This window comes from Schistocerca piceifrons, chromosome 3, assembly GCF_021461385.2.
Source record: "Schistocerca piceifrons isolate TAMUIC-IGC-003096 chromosome 3, iqSchPice1.1, whole genome shotgun sequence".
Lineage (NCBI taxonomy): Eukaryota > Metazoa > Arthropoda > Insecta > Orthoptera > Acrididae > Schistocerca > Schistocerca piceifrons.
The window spans coordinates 167,381,615-167,398,930 of record NC_060140.1 but is presented as its reverse complement, the minus strand read 5'-3'; the positions used below and the strand labels follow the sequence as shown (position 1 = coordinate 167,398,930).

The window sequence follows — 17,316 nt, the reverse complement described above, 5'->3', positions numbered from 1 at the left end:
GAATGTAGACAAAGGGGGACAACTAGAAATGTCACAAGTTCTTGACGCATTGGTGATCGACTCGGAGAACTCGAAAAAGCAGAACTGGCAGAGACTTGAAGATAAACGCGAACTATCCCGTGAAACGTACTTCCAAAGTTTCAGGGGCCGTATTGAAGTTAGGAATGTAGGAACATACTCCAAAGCCCACGTACCGCTTCCGTTGGAGTCGCGAAGACAAGATTGCACGAATACAGAACGCACGGAGACGTTTAAGCAATCATTCTTCTCGCGCTCCATCCCTAAATGGAACGGGAAAATGGCTTAATCTACATCTACATCACCTTAGGGTACGTGACAGAGAGTACTTCATGCAACACAGTCCCTTTCCTCTTGTAATATTCCAGTCGCAATGGTTTGCGGAATGAAAGATCAACGGTAAGCCTCCGTGTAAGCTCCAATCTCTCTAATTTTACTATCATGCTATTTGTAATAAACACGGCTACAAATCAAGTAGAAGAAACAATTATTAATCAAAATGTAACACAAAGATATGGACTATCACCTACCCTTTTTAATATTTACATTGACTTCATTCTTTGTAACCGGAAGTGAAAAGCAAACAAAGGAATTAAGATACCGGTAACGTATGGAGAATACCTGAATTTGGTTTTGTTTGCAGATGCTATCGTTGTTGTTATCCAAAAGAATGAAGATAACCTCCAAACTTTAGTACACCAGTTGAACGAAATATGCAAGAAATATAGCTTTACAGTCTGTAGAAATGAAACGAAAATAAGGAATTCTGAAGAAAGTATCCATTCAAATCAAAGATTATTTCGAGTAATTCAGTTTCACAAGTATCTCACATCTCTTATTTACGCTCTGCTGTAAGTTTTGATTTTGTTGCTGAAAATAAAATACACAAATTCCAAGCTGTCTGTGGTACCATTAGCAAAACATTCGGTGCAAAAAAATTCTTTAAAGTGATGGCGGATGCTGTGTATCCTACAGAAGTGAAGGCTGGGTTACAACAAATAATAGAACAAGAACAACGGAGTTGAGGTTCGTGAGGAGGACGAAGCGCTGCGTAAGAAGAGACGTGATTAGAAACGATGTTAGAATAGAGCTACTAAACATTTCCAATGAATTAAAAACTTGAAAACTATCCTGAAGATTGGAGACAAAAGCTTGGAAACAACACCTCAAGAGAATTCCAAGTCACAGAATTCCCCAAAATACCCTGATCTACAAGCTGAATGGGAAAAGAGATGTAGGAAGACTTCGAAAGACATGGGAATGATTTTGTTTGTGTGCTCAGAACAAGCAAGAACCTAATCTTTGAAAGGAAGATGATGTTGATGACGAAGATGGTGGTCTTTTCGCAAGATATAGCTGCCTGAAAGGACTATACTGGTTGACTCTTCTAGAACCGTACGCTCTCGGAATTTTAACAGTGAACCATACCAGCTTACCATGTCTGTGGCGCATTCTTGCCTACTGAATGTACTTGTAATAAAAATGCAGCTTTTCTTTAGATCTACTCTATTTGCTCTATCAACCTTATCTAGTATGGCTCACAGACTGACGACCAATATTCTAGTTTCGATCAAAAGTGATGTTTTGTAAGCTACCTCCAGGTGGGTCGACTACATTTCCCGAGAATTATTTCACGGAATCTCAGTCTGGCATGTGCCTCACATGTCATTAGTTTTATATAGTCGTTCCATTTTAAATCACTTCGTAAATCTACTCCTAGGTGTTTTATGGGTGTGACTGTTTCCAGTCATTGGTGCGACGCTATGCACGTCACAGTGGACTGTTGAGTATGGCTGTAATTGCAGGTGTAGATTTCCAGATGAGAGTAGCTGCTAAAATTCCAGACCACCATCACCATAGATGCATCATACCGACCTTCTTTGCACAAACCAAAAGGCTGTGATTCTATTCCAAGTCTCTGGTCTCGGCATTGGCTACCACAGAACTACAATACCAATTATCTGCAGCATATTTTTGGAGCTTATATTGCTACTGCTGTAGTCATCACTCTGCAGACTGGTTTGATGCAACTCTGCACGCTAGTCTGTAGTGTGCATGTCTATCTCTGAACATCCTACATCCATTTGAATCTACTTCTTGTATCCAAGCCTTGGTCTCTCTCTCCCTCTCTACAATCCATCCCCCCCCCCCCCCGCCCACCCACACACACACACTCCCTCTATTACCAAATTAACAATTCTTTGCTGCCATTGGATGTGTCGTCCAAGACTGTCACATTTCTTTTTTAGTCAAGCTGTCTCATAAAGCTCTGCAGCACCTTTTTGTTGATTATCCGAGATGCCCATCTAACCTTCTGGATTCTTGTATAACACCACACATCGAATGTTCCCTTTCTCTTCTTGTATGTTCTGTTTATCATCTACGCTTCATTACCATAAAGTGCTACACCACAAATAAATACTTCAAGAAAAGACATCCTAACACTTAAATTTGTCTTCAGCATTAACCTAGTTCTATTTAAAAAAAAAAAAATCTGGATACTACCAGTACGAATTTAATCTCCTCTTTACTGTAGCCCAAAGAAGCAAAACTCATCTACTACTTTCAGCGTCTCATTTCCTAATATAATACCGCAAGCATCACTTCAATTAATTCGACTATATCCCGAAAGCCTCGTTTTAATTTCATGTATGTTCATTGTAGAACCTATTGTGAAGACGCTCTCCGTACCGTTTAACTGATCTTCTTAGTTCTTTGCCGTCCCTGACAGAACTACAATGTCATCAGCCTTGGTGGCCGAGCGGTTCTAGGCGCTTCAGTCCGAAACCGCCCGACTGCTATGGACGAGGGTTCGAATCCTGCCTAGGGTATGGATGTGTGTGATATCCTTAGGTTTGTTAGTTTTAGTAGTTCTAAGTTCTAGGGGACTGATGACCTCAGATGTTGAGTCTCATAGTGCTCAGAGCCATTTTGAACACCTTACAGATTTTTTTGTAATTTCTGAGCTTCAGTTCAGTTGCCAAACTTCTGCTTGGTGTCTTTACTGCTGACTCAATGTACAGATTGAATAACAAGAAGGAGAACCTGCGACCCTGACTCACTGCTTTCTTTTACTGCCTCCCTTTCATGTTCTTCACAACTGCAGTCTGGTTTCTGTACGAGTTGCAGTTAATTTTCTCTCCCTCTATTTTGCGAGTGACACCGTCAGAATATCAAAACATATTTTGCAGTCAGCTGTGTCAAAAGTCTATCCTGAACACATAAACGCCCCTCCCACCTCCCTGACGAACCATGGACTTGGCAAGGCTGGTTGTCTTGTGTGCCTCAGCGTAATGCAGATGCAACCACATAGGTGGGGTATCCGTGCAGAGACTAGATGGGCAGCAGCCTTCTATGAACATGTGTCCGGAAGTGGACAGTGTGCATGCAACAACAACAAATCGTCCCAGAACACAATACAGAGCTGCATCGTATCCACGTCACAAGAAATGTTCAAAGTGGCCTCCATGGGATGCAAAGCATGCATTCACACGTCGCATCATGAGTCGCCGCATTCCTTCGTACGTTCCACTATGTTGGTGGGCCATTTGCCTGGAGCTTGTACTAAATTTATCTCAAACTCTTGTAGAACCCAGTCCTCCAGATTTGGTGTACGCAAATTCCTCTGCCTCACTGCACGTTCATCTGTCTGAAAGCCCTAAAAAAGGGCCAGAAATGTTATTTGATGTGGTTGATGTCTGTGAGGGTAATTGTTTTGATATAGCTGTGCTGCCTCTCGACCGTTTCCATCTGCTTGGCCCTATAGAAACACAATTCCAGCTTGTTTCCGACATATACCAGACCATTTTGCTGCTTACAGTACGCTGAGTCAATCATACAGCCTGCAACACAGAGGGAATTCGCCACGTGGTCAGAGGAACTGTCTTTCATCAGCGCCATCTACCGTGGCAATGATACATTTCCGGACACATGTTTATGGTACCTCTTTTCCTCCATTTCCAGTCAGGAGTCCATCCCTGCAGTTTGTCTGTTATATTCATCCTCGCCCTGTATTTCCCGAGGGCATGCAGCTCTACTCTATGGCTTAAGGGGACATTGTACATGAAATTCGTTGAAATTTGACATTTTCTGTTTTCTACTCCATAATGTACTTTGGACTTTCCTGAACATTTAGGTGTATAATACATTAAAATCAGACAATTGTGAAACCTTCAAATAATTTTTTGAATGTTGACCTGTGACTGTCAGATTTCGCGGCTACGCATATACACTTGAGCAGTCAAATCTTGGGAAATACACAGTCTATAAGACTGTGAATTGCTTTGTTTTGTGCCTACTGCTACGTCTCAGAAGTTGGCATTACGAATAAACAAATCAGTCCTTTGTTTCTGATACTAGTTTTCATTGAAAGTACTGTGATTATCGGCTATTTTTGTAGTAAGCTAACTTCTATTGCTTTTTATATGTAAGTAAAATGACTAAGCTTAAAAGTAATTTCAACAAACGCAAATTAGCGGATAACAGATATGTGGGACCTGCATTTTCTTCTGAAGTACTTCAAACATGTGTGCTAGCAGTGAAGGAAACCATGATAATGTTTCTGAAGTGGCCACGTCCCTAATGCATTGGAAAGGAAAGTAACCGTAGAAAGGGGTGACAGTGGTCAAAGTAATGATATTATGGACAACATCATTACTGATTTGCGAATCCTTGCACAAGTTCTTTCTGAAACTGTCTCTTGCTGTCTTTGTGGTAGTGAAGTTAAATCTTATGAGGATATTGGAGCTAGAATAAGTGTTGTGTCTAAATCAATTATTAAATGTCAGAAGTGCAAAAACGAAAAAGCATTTCATACTTCATCAAAGTGTTTAGGTAATGAATTGTATGAAACTAATGTGAGACTGTTCTGATGTCTTAGATGCATTGGTAAAGGTGCAAGGGCTGGTAATGTTATCTGCACTGTGTTGAATTTGCCAAAACCACCTTCTAGGTATACGAAATATGTAACAGCAATTGGGGACTCCGTAAATGCTGTGGCTGTAGATTCAATGGTTGCTGCAACATCAGAAGCTGTAGAACAAAATGAGGGTGACGTAGACATCAGCATTACTGTGGATGGATCCTGACAAAAGCGTGGATTTAGTTCTAAAAATGGTTTTACATCTGCAGTAAGTATTGACACTGGACAAGTTTTGGATTTTGAAGTTCTCAGTAAGTACTGACATGGTTGTACAATGAACCAGAAGAACAGATTACTTCATAAGCAGCAGTGTATAAAACATTATGATGGCACAAGTGGCTGAATGGGGGTAAAAGGAGCAGTTAACATTTTCCAACGTTCACAGAAGGAGAGAGGTGTCGGATATGTGAATTACTTAGGTGATGGAGACAGCAAGGCTTTCATTGCAGTACAAAACAGCCATATGATGTTCCTCTACAAAAACTTGAGTGTGTAGAACATGTCAAGAAAAGGATGGGAACACGTCTGTGTAACCTAAAAACCAAGCTGGGTAACACAAAACTGTCTGATGGCAAGACATTAAATGTGCTGGAGGACTAATGGACAAAGTAATTCATGAATTACAGGAATGTTATAGGAAGGCCATTAGAGATAACAGTGACAATTTGGAGAAGATGTAAAGAGCTGTGTGGAGAACTTTCTTTCATCGAATATCAATTGATGAAAAGCCATGTCATGCTTTGTGTCCACCTCCACCAAACACTTGGTGTAAATATAGGCAAGCTGAATTTTCTGGCACCCTGCATGAGTTTACACATAAGCATTCTCTTCCTTTGGCAATAATGGAGGCAATCAAACCGTAAAAGGGGGTGACTTGGGACAGTGGGGTGACTCGGGACATTTTGACAGTGTTTTATTTTGTATTATGTTGGCTGCAGTGGGTGGCCAGAACTGTGTTTTGCTCATTGTTATCATTTATGTTATGGTGTGCTGATGTCCTCAGGCTGAAGGGAACAACTTGTTATCAATGTAAGCACTACTTTTAAATATTTGAAAATTGTCAAAATATTAACAAAAACATGATAGTGAAATAGGAAGGCCTGCTGGTTGTCATAGATTAATAGTGAAAATGTGGTTAATGTTTAAATGAGATCCTCACTTCTATCTCTAATAATAACCACAGAAATATAAAAATTTAGGCCCACATTTTGGACTGAAATTTTCGATTTTGAAAATGACAGCAAACTTGGGGTGACTTGAGACATGTCGTTGATTGGCAGAAACCTTTCATTAGAGTTAACTAAAGAGAGTTATACGCACAAAAGCGCATTAAAATGAAGTTGTTGGTGTTTCTTATACACATTGGAGTCATTGTTAGTATTTGCTTATTGTTTTATGGTTGGGTTAAGGGGTTAGGTTATGTTAGGTTACATAACATTTGATATTACTGTGTGTACTTGTTTATGAATGTGTTTGGTTTTGCAGTAGAGTTTGAAGAACATATTACTTTAAACATCTACAAGAAAACTGTTAATGTTGTTTCAGATGCCTAGAGAGTATATTAGGAAGGTTAGTGGTAGGCCTTACAAACGATATGCTATGGAGAATCTTGCAAAAGCTGTGGCAGATATTCAAGCTAAAACTTTGTCTGTAAGACAAGCAGCTGATAAGTGTAGTGTCCCCAAGAGCTCTATTCAGAGATGGGTATCATCAGCAAAAGACTCTCCATCCAAGAAAGACGGTGGCCAAACTTCTCTCAGTTTTTGTGAGGAAGACCTCATAGTAAGCAAATTGGTAACTGCGAGTGAGTGGAGTTTTCTCATGACTTCAATGGATATTAGAGTAATTGTCAACCAATATCTAGACAGGCTGGGAAAAAGAGTGAAAAAGTTAATATAACCAACCTTCCAGGACAGGACTGGATTGTGTCTTTCCTAAAAAGACACAAGCAAATTCTGTCTGAGCGATGGTGTATGAATGTCAAAAGAGCGCGTGCTAGAATTGACCAAACAATGATGCAAGAATATTTTTCTGAACTTCAAAAAAGTTTAGATGGCATTCCTCCTGAAGCAATAATCAATTATGATGAAACCAACGTTACTGACGATCCTGGAGTTAAAAGGGTCATTGGCCGAAGAGGATCAAAACGTGTGTACCGTATAATGGACAGTTCAAAAAGTAGTATTAGTGTCATGTTCTGTGGCACAGCTAGTGGTGAGCTGCTTCCACCTTATGTAGTTGGTGGTGCATCGCCAGTGTGTGATACTTGGAGGCAGGGTAGCCCAAAAGGTGCACTTTATGGATGTTCAAAAACTTCCTGGTTTAATGAAATTATATTTTCAGATTGGTTCGAAGGAATCATACTTCCATATGTGAAAAAGCTGCCCAAAGAAGTACCGAAGGCTGTAATAGGAGATAACTTGTCCAGTCATATCTCCATAAATGTTTTACAGAAGTGCAGGGAGCATAACATCTGTGCCAACCTCTTGACGTGGCTTACTTCCATCCACTGAAGGCTGAGTGGCGCAAAGTTTTAGAAGAATGGAAGCTGAAGAATTGGGGTCCTGTTACGAAGGACAAATTTCCTGCATTACTGAAGAATACGCTCAACGTTATGAATTACAATGACCAAACGAGACAACTTAAAAGCCGGATTCAAGAAAACTGGAATTTTACCATTTGATCCACAACAGGTCTTGAAACTCATTCCCAAAACTACTGAAAATGAAGGTGACTCTGAAACACTGTACAATGCATTTTGTACATTTTTGCGTGAGTTGTTCAGAAAGGAGACACAGCCACTTCGTGTGAGATGAAAGAGACTCTCTGTTCCACCTGGTAAAAGCATTTCAAATGTAGATTTGGATGATCTTGATGACTCACACTCTCATGACAATAGTGACACTAATGCTCCATTACTACCTTCAACTTCTAAGCCTTATGCTGAAGACAATTTAAGATCAGAGAGTGAAAAATATCCGAGCTATGATAATGACACAGATGGCCATCTTTCAACTGACGAATATAATGAGCTGACAGATGCTGCAATTAGAGAAACTTATACACCAGTACCTATCACTTCAGAAGATGAGTTAAGTGAAGGAGACTTCATTTCTGTAATGTTTAACTATGTTGGACGAAAATTCCAGGTTGTTCTGAAAACATTCATAGGGAAAATATTGGCCATAAAAGATTCCAAAGTGAAAACTTCATTTATGAGAAAGTCTCAGAAGCAATCAGACATTCATGTTTTTCCAAATGTAGAAGACATTCAAGAAGTTTCTATTTCACAAATTCTGTGCAAACTTGTTTCCCTCTTTGTTCGTCGTGGTCGTTACAAGTTCCCGTATGAAACTGCAGAGTACCTAATGTGAAAAAAATCTAATTACTGTAATTAAAAACAACATGAAACAATTCATTTTTGTACTTCTATATATGTGAAACACTATTTTAAGACAATAAATATCATAAAAATTTCTTTTCATCCTTTTTAACTTTTCAAGATTTGTTTTTAATTTTAATGTATCATAATTTTGATTATTTCGTCTTAAAAGACACTAAAATTGGTGTCACATATTTAAAATGAAAAAAGAAAAACATTTTCACTGTCCCCAGTCACCTCTTTGGTGAGGTGAATGCAGTTTTGTGGAAAATATTTGTAGGTGTCCCAAGTCACCCCACATGTCCCAAGCCACCCCACCCAGCAGGGTGACTTGGGACACCAGCAAAAAATTAAATTAAAAATAAATGACAGAATTTAAGATAATATTTGATACATAAATGCAATCTACTGACCCAGACCTAACTTTTGATATACATATCCTTTTCATAAGTTGCATGGGCTCTGAGAAATAGCTAAGGAAACACAAAAAGTGTCCCAAGTCACCCTGTTTTACGGAACCTATTTACAGAGATACGGCAAATTCTGAGCTACTAAAGAAGTGTTTATGTGGGAAAACCCAGAATGTGAATGAGTCCTTCAATAATGTTGTGTGGTGCCGTGTGCCTAAAAATGTATCTGTTGGCCTTATGATAGTAAAGTTAGCTGTGTCTGATGCTGTAATAACTTTTAATGGTGGGAACTATGAAAGACTTAAGGTTTCCAGAGAAGTTAGGGTTAAGATGTGGACAGAACACAGCTAAAGTACTACGGGAACTGGATGAGCTTCGTGTATGTGAAGCAGCGTTAGTTGCTCAGCAAATGATAAAAGAAGCAAGAAAGAAATGGAGGAGGCAAGCCCTGGGCTGTTGTGACACTGAAGAAGACACAGACTACGGGCCAGGGCAATTCTAGTTCATAAATGATGCAGAAATTTAAGTCTATATAAGAATTTCTAATAAAGAAAGTTTTAAACCACAATATCTCTGAACTACACTTTTTGCAATAAATGAACCGATTTCTAAAAAAGTACTGATGGTAGAGACATGAAATTTTCACAGTATGCCAAATGTGAGATTCAACACATATGGAACTGGAATAATTAAAATATCATGGATTATTTTGTTTTATGTTCATTTATTTACAAAATTCTGTCAAAAAATTGAGTGTTTAAAGAAAAAAGATAACATGCCCCATAATATAATTTTACTAATAATTGTAGTTCAGTGTATCTAGAAAGGTGCATTCAATAATTATGGAAAATTATAAGTTGTTGTCTTAAAAAGTTTCCAAGATAATGGGTCACAAAATTCGATAATTTAACTTTATCGCATAGGACATACAATGTCCCCTTAATGATGATGGCAGTCTTCAGGTAAATGTTTCAGAGGCAAAATAGCCCCACATTTGTATCTCAGAGTAGCGACTACTCAGGAGGAGCTGCGTGGAATGTTATACCTGTTAATCGCGTGGGTAGGTTAGATAATTTTAAAAGAGAAATAAATAGGTATAAGTTCGATATAGCGGTTGCTGGAAGAGTAGGACTTCTAGTCATGCCAGTACGGGGTTATCAAAACAAAATCAAATAGGGGTAATGGAGGAGTATGTCGAACAATGAATAAGGAAGTTGGAATACTGGTAAGCTACTATGAATAGTATAGTGAACGCTTTATAGTAGCCGAGAAAGACATCAAGTTAACACCCACCAAAATAGTCCAAATTTATATGCCTATTAGCTCTGCATAAGATGAAGAGGTTGAAAGAATATATGTTGAGATACAAGGAGTTATTGAAATAGTTAAGGGAGACAAAAATTTAATTGCGATGGAGGACTAGAATTCGGTAACAGGAAAAGAAAGGCAAGGAAAAACAGGAAAACATAGGCTGGGCGAGTGGAACAAAGGCGGAAGCTGATTGGCAGAATTTTGCACCGAACACAATTCAGTCATGGCTAACAATTGGTTTAAAATCGTCAAAGAAGTTTGTATACGTAGAACAGACCTGCAGATAACGAAAGGTTTCAAATAGATTACCTAATGGTAACTCAGAGATTACGAAACCAGGTTTTAAAGTGCAAAACATTTCCATGGGCAGATGTGGACTCTGACCATAATCTACTGACTATGAACTGCAAATTAAGGCTAAGAAATGAAGGAGATGGGAACTGGGTGAAAGAGCCAAAGATTTTCGAGAGTTTCAGAGGGAGCATTAGACAAAGACTGACTGAAACGCGAATAAGGAATGCAATAGAAGACGAGTGGGTATCCCTTAGAGGTGAAATAGTGAAGGCAGCAGAGGATGAAATAGCTAAAAAGACCTATCTAGTATAAATCCTTGGATAACGCATGAGATATTGAAGCTAACTGAGGGAAGGAGAAATACAAAAGTGCAGCAAATGAAGCAGGCAAAAGGGAATGCAGGCGTCAAAAGTGAGGTTGGTGGGAAGTGCAAATTGGCAAAGCAGCAATAGCTAGCCGGAAATACAAGGCTGTAGAAACATACACCTGACTATGCAAACGATGGATGCAGGGTTCACGAAAATTAAACAGACTTTTAGGGAAATAGAAGTAACTATATGAATATTAAGGGGTGAAATTGCAATCCATTACTGTACAAAGAAGGGGCAAGGCTGAAAGTTGGAAGGTATATACATGGTGGGTCTATGTAAGGGAACAAACATACATCCAATACCATTGAAAGAGAAAAGGAAGAAAATGTCGAAGAGATGGGACATAAACTCTGAAAGATCGAATTCGAAACAAGTCTGCTGGAGTAGACGACATTCACTCGGAATTATTGAGATATCTGGAGGAGCTAGCCGTGAGTTTTCCATAACAAAACTATTCCACCCTGTATGCAGGATGTATCGCACAGGTGAAATACTCTCAGACTTCAAAAAGAATGCAATAATTACTATTCTGAAAAAGGCAGCTGCTACCGCATGTGAATATCACTGGAATACCAGTTTGAAAAGTCATGGTCACAAAAGGTTGATTCGAATTATTTACAAAAAAAATGAAAAAAGTGATAGAAGCCGACCTCTTGGAAGATTATTCTGGGTTCCGCAGAAATGTAAGAACACTCTAAGCAATACTGACTATAAAATTTACCCTAAGACTTACCTTGGTTAAGGAAAGGCAATTCTCTGTTTATAGCACCTGTAAATTTAGAGAGAGCTTTTGATAATGTTGACTGATGTCACTCATTGAAATTTTGAAGGTGGCAGGGATAAAATACAGGGAGGGGGAGTTTATGTATAATTTGTACAGAAACAAGACGGCAGTTATAAGGGTCACGGATATGAAAGGGAAGCAGTAGTCGCGATGGGAGTGAGATGGTGTTCTAGCTTATCTTCAATGTTATTCAATCTTTACATTGAGCAAGCAGTAAAGGAAATCAAAAAGTAATTTGAAATCAGAATTAAAGTTCAGGAAGAAGCAATAAAAACTTCGAGGTTTGCCAGTGACATTATAATTCTGTTAAAGAAGGCAAAAACCTTGAAAGAGCCGTCGAACATAAAGGATTGTCCTGTTGTAAGGCGAATAGCAACAAAGGTAAAACAGGGGTATTGGAATGTAGTCGAACTGAATTATGCAATGCTGAAGGAATTGGATTTGGAAATGAGACACTAAAAGTAGTAGATGAGGGCTGGTATTTGGGATGCAAAATAACTGATGACGGCCGAAACAGAGAGGATAGAAAATGTAAACTGACAATAACAAGAAAATCTTTTCTAAAAAAGAGAAATTTGTTGAGATCGAACATAAATTTAAGTATCAAGAAGTCTTTTCTGAAGGTTTTTGTCTGACCTACAGCGTTGTACGGAAGTAAAATGTGAACGATATGAAGTTCAGAACAGAAGATGTTCAAATGTGTGAAATCTTATGGGACTTAACTGCTAAGGTCATCAGTCCCTAAGCTTACACACTACTTAACCTAAATTATCCTAAGGACAAACACACATACCCATGCCCGAGGGAGGACTCGAACCTCCGCCGGGACCAGCCGCACAGTCCATGACTGCAGCGCCTTAGACCGCTCGGCTAATCCCTCGTGGCAGAACAGAAGAGAATAGAAGTTTTTTAAATATGGTGCTACAGAAGAATATTGAAAATTATTTGGATAGATCGAGTAACTAATGAGGTATTTAACAGAAATTGGGGAGAAAGACATTTATTCCAAAACTTGACTGTAAGAAGTGATCAGCTGAGAGAACACATTCTGAGGAATCGAAGAATCGTCAGTTTGGTGATAGAATGAAATTTAGGGGATTAAAATTGTAGAAGGAGACCAAGGGATAAAAACGAGTAAGTTCAAATGGATTTTCGTTGAAGTTATTACCTATGGATAAAGAGGCTTGCACGAGGTAGACTAGAGAAGAGAGCTGCATCAAACCAGTCTTAGGAATGAAGGCCACAAAAACAGCAACAACATAAATGTGGTTTACACAAGCACACAAAATGCGTCTCTCACTTTACCGCTGACTGTCTTCACTAGCGCATAAATTATCATTGTGTTGTACAAATTGTCTCCTTCACCATCTCCCAAGGATACTATCTTTGCAAAACATGTGTGTTTCTATATTAATATAACCATCTGCAACGTAATGTAAAATGTAAGAACCTAAAAATGAAGGAAGCAACTGTTAATCCATACTCATAAAATACCTGTTCCTACAGGAAAATTAAAGAAATCTTTGCAGGAAAGAGAATCCGCTGTAGGAACAAGAGCTTAGTTGGCTAGCCACTACTAACTAAGCAGAGAAGAGAAGGCTGTAAGTTAAAAGGAATATGTAGATGGGTGATTTATGGGAAAGAGACTTGTAGATAGTCACTATGTTTACATGGAGCTTCGAAAATCGGATTTCGTAAACCGATTTCACAATACCGTTTCTGGTTGGTCATGCAAGTACTCCATAATCGGTTCTGGGAATCCATTTCTAGCTCCTGGTTTTCCACTTCCACAGTGTATTTTCGCTGCCATTTAAAGGAGAAACTGTATTTGAAAAGTGCTTGGATTGTCAGGTTACGTTTTGTTTGCAGAATATTCGACTAATATGGACGGAATGACTTTTTGTGCAGTGAAGGAGAAGCAGAAATATTAGAATGAGCTTGAAAGAAGCAGAAATTTTAGACTGCGCATGAAACTGTCTACTCTAGTGTTTAAGTGAAGAGAAATAGCGATTGTGCTGACAGAAACTGGAACACCTCTTTCCCAGGCGCAGTATTAAACTGGGCTAGCAAATCTGATTCAGACTGTAACATGTAAACAAGTCAGGGAAAAGCAGTTTCCGAAATTAGGTTTTCGTCTTACGGAAGATATGTCGCATGTTAATGTAGCAAATATGCAAGACATGGTGCTATCGATAGTAATATGTCTTAGTAAATCTTACCCCTGACGCATCGCTGGTTCTCTGGTACTTTGAGAGCTGAGCGCGCCTTTTTCCGGTGGAGGCGTTGTCTCGCTATTACGTTCAACAATGCCCCAGTGCTTCGGTCAACCGCCAGTATGCGAGGAGAGTCGTTTCGCGCGGAATAGACGCGTGTAGATGTGTCGCACCAGAAGTATTTGAATGGTTTGTTAAAGTGATGAATGAAGAGTTTGTAAGTATACGCCGATAGGTAGGATAATAATGAGCTGTGTTGATGTTTATCTGTGGAAGGTGTTCGTAGTTGGCCGCCCATGTGGCCGAGCGGTTCTAGGCGCTTCAGTCTGGAACCGCGCGCAGGGTCGCAGGTTGGAATCCTGCCTCGGGCATGGCTGTGTGTGATGTCCGTAGGTTAGTTAGGTTTAAGTAGTTCTAAGTTCTAGGGGACTGATGGCCTCAGATATTAAGTCCCATAGTGCTGAGAGCCATTTGAACCATTTGAACCGACCTCGTCTATTGACTGACAGAGACCGCCGTCATTTGAAGAGGGTTGTGATGTGTAATAGGCAGACATCTATCCAGACTATCACACAGGAATTCCAAACTGCATCAGGATCAAGTGCAAGTGCTATGACAGTTAGGCGGGAGGCGAGAAAACTTGTATTCAATGTTCGAGCGGCTACTCATAAGCCACACGTCTGCTGCCGATACAAGCCAAAACTGGAAATGAAAAAACTTACTGGAACGAAAAGACGCTGGGAGTCAGCAGCTGATGATGCTGAGTAGACGTTTTTCAGTGTATGCCTCCCTGATTTCAGAAACATTTGTGGCAGGTGTAGAAGAGATCTCAAACCTAAAACCTTGCTACTCCTGAGTGAGCAACTGGACGAAGCCGAGAAGGACGGGATTTTCCTTAACGTTGTGAGCTTCTTCCGCTTCTTCAGACGCATTGTCTATCCTTTACGCAGACCATCGATGGTGACTGATCTCACTTCCGCTCCAGTATTTCCTCTCGGTACTCGTCAAGCTGAATCATATATTACTTTGCGAAATCGAACGATCGTAACTTTATTAATTTGTAGCCATTATTTATATATGTACCACACTGAATACAGTATCATAGAAGGGGGTCTTACTGTAAACTTTTCTTGGTGACATTTTTAATGACATTCAGATACTTTCACTAACTTATGTTACTGTAAAGAAAAGCAGTAAGTCTAGAAAATTTGTGTCCTCATTTGTCAGAGTAATTGACACTAGTTGCTCTGAAAAGTGGAAACTATCTGGTCTCATTCTGTGGAAATCGTGGAATTTGTGTCGTGCTGAGAGACCTCACAAGAATGTTACATAGTCGCAATGGTCTATTACCACGAAAGCAGAACAACCTAAACTGCGTGCGGCACCACCAAGAGTCAGTACACACGGAAGAGTGCAGGAAAGCGCGAGGAAGTTAGTTTTAAAAGGGAAAGGATAAGAAGGTGTGACACTGGAAGGTGTAGTCAATCTGTGCGTAACTGTGGAGTAAGAGAGGGAGCTAGAGCTCCCGACCAGTATATTATATGTGGTAGTATTGCAAGTAAGTGTTGTGTAAGCATAGACTTAGAGATCATTGTTTTAAGAAAATGTAAGGGAAACATTTGTCTCGAAGGCAAAGTTCCAGATTATATACCAAGACAGCGGCTTAAACAAAACACCAAATAAAAAAAGAAAAATTGTTAACTGGTGATAGCTTATGACAGAAACGGAGACAGCATAGCCGTGTTGCTTACAGCAATTTGTATACTCTATCTGCTCTTGAGGAGTAAAGCAGCCAACATTCCGGACCTACCTTCGCACCGTGCTGCCATGAATAACAAGTAGGAACTGAAACCATTTGTGCCAATGCATGTAATTAAATTACAGCAAGTAGAACGAGAAAGACCTCGACTGTATTAGAGAGTAAAATCGAAATTTAAGTGTACAGGAGAAACCAGTGTAAATGTGACGTGTATAAAATGAGGTTGTTCTAAGATGACACCAAAGTAAAATTTGGGACGCATTTCTTGAAGGGAGGATTGTACACAGCAGACCCAACTCCAGGGTGCGCATATGAATTTGCGCATATGAATTTTTATAGCTATTACTTAGCGCAGGCAGCAGAGAATCAGACTGCTCAAGCCACATGTCACAATCGGTATCTGGACACGTAGAGAAAGCCAATGATGCGAAAGCAGGGCGCCGCTCGTAATACATTTCCGTACCGAGTTGAGCCCTAATCAAGGACTGCAAACGGTGTCGTATGACAACATCCAATGTGTCATTCTGCGAGCCTTGCAGCATGACATGTAATCTCCGAGCTCAGCCGCTTCACTGCATCCTAGAACTGGCCGAAAGCGCGAAGGCAAGGGGAACTGACAATAATTGAGGCACCACGATGGGAATAAGTCCGTAGACACGTCTGAGGGCAAATGACCGCATTGCCAGCCATGATTTTGTCACGCCCAGCTTAAATACGACCGTTTCGGAAGCCTCAGTGTCTGGTCACCTCATTTGCATCACTGGTTCCGGTGGAGTGAGAGTCTCGTAGTTACTGTATAACTTGGTTGGCGATCGTGATGTGTTGCCTGCTGCCAAAAGAAGACTTCGCCTCCGAGACCGCAGTCAGTCAGCTGTACTGGAAGTTAGCCACTACAAGTTGCCACTGCCGTTGGGTTACCCCCGTGACTGATGAAGATGTAGACGGGCTTGGGCCTTCCCGTAGCCACGGGCCGTACCAAGTGACTGCAGATTACCGACTGTAGTCTGTTGTGCGAGACACTTGAGTACCGCCTCCTTGGCTGTACACTGTGTTGCTGATTAGGGTCCTGGGCTTCCGAATTCACGACACCCGCCGTCCGTCATACGCTGTAATCACCTGCTGAAGGACGTCTCCTGGTCTAGAGGTCCGATTTTTACGTCATTTTCAACATTTTTTAGGTGAAATCAAAATATATGTCAAACAATGCTTATATCCTTTTCTTCATCTGTCCTTTCTCTCCTCCTCCTCCTCTCGCACGGGCCATGAAGGCACAAATGTAGCGACTGGCCACCGAGTCATCCTCAGACCACAGGCGTCACTGGATGCGGACATGGAGGGGCATGTGGTCAACACACCGCTCTACCGGCCGTATGTCAGTTTACGAGACCGGAGCCGCTACTTCTCAATCAAGTAGCTCCTCAGATTGCCTCACAAGGGCTGAGTGCACCCCGCTTACCAACAGCGCTCGGCTGACCGGATGGTCACCCATCCAAGTGCTAGCCCAGCCCGACAGCGCTTAACTTCGGTGATCTGACGGGAACCGGTGTTACCACTGCGGCAAGGCCGTTGGCCTCATCTGTCCTTTACCTCGATTAAAATTTTTTTTCTCCAAAAAATATTAAGGGGTTATTAAACGAAACAGCGCCGAAGATCGTAATCCACGCCGTGCATCAGTAGTGGGCGGCGGGGGTCTGCGACAGACCACCCAAAAATGTCATTTTTTCACAATAGGCGACCATTTGAAAAAAAAGTAGGAAAAATCGACTTTTTTTGGGCATTCAAACGTACATCAAAATCGATATTTTGAAAATTATTTAACTTTTAGAGATTCCGACCATAGCCAGTCCAGTTCT

General features: G+C 40.4%; 1 pseudogene; it reads right to left on the bottom strand.

Annotated features, from left to right (window-relative positions):
- Positions 1–16,916: 16,916 nt before the first annotated feature.
- LOC124790560 lies at positions 16,917–17,034 on the bottom strand (annotated as a pseudogene).
- Between the last annotated feature and the right edge of the window lie 282 nt (positions 17,035–17,316).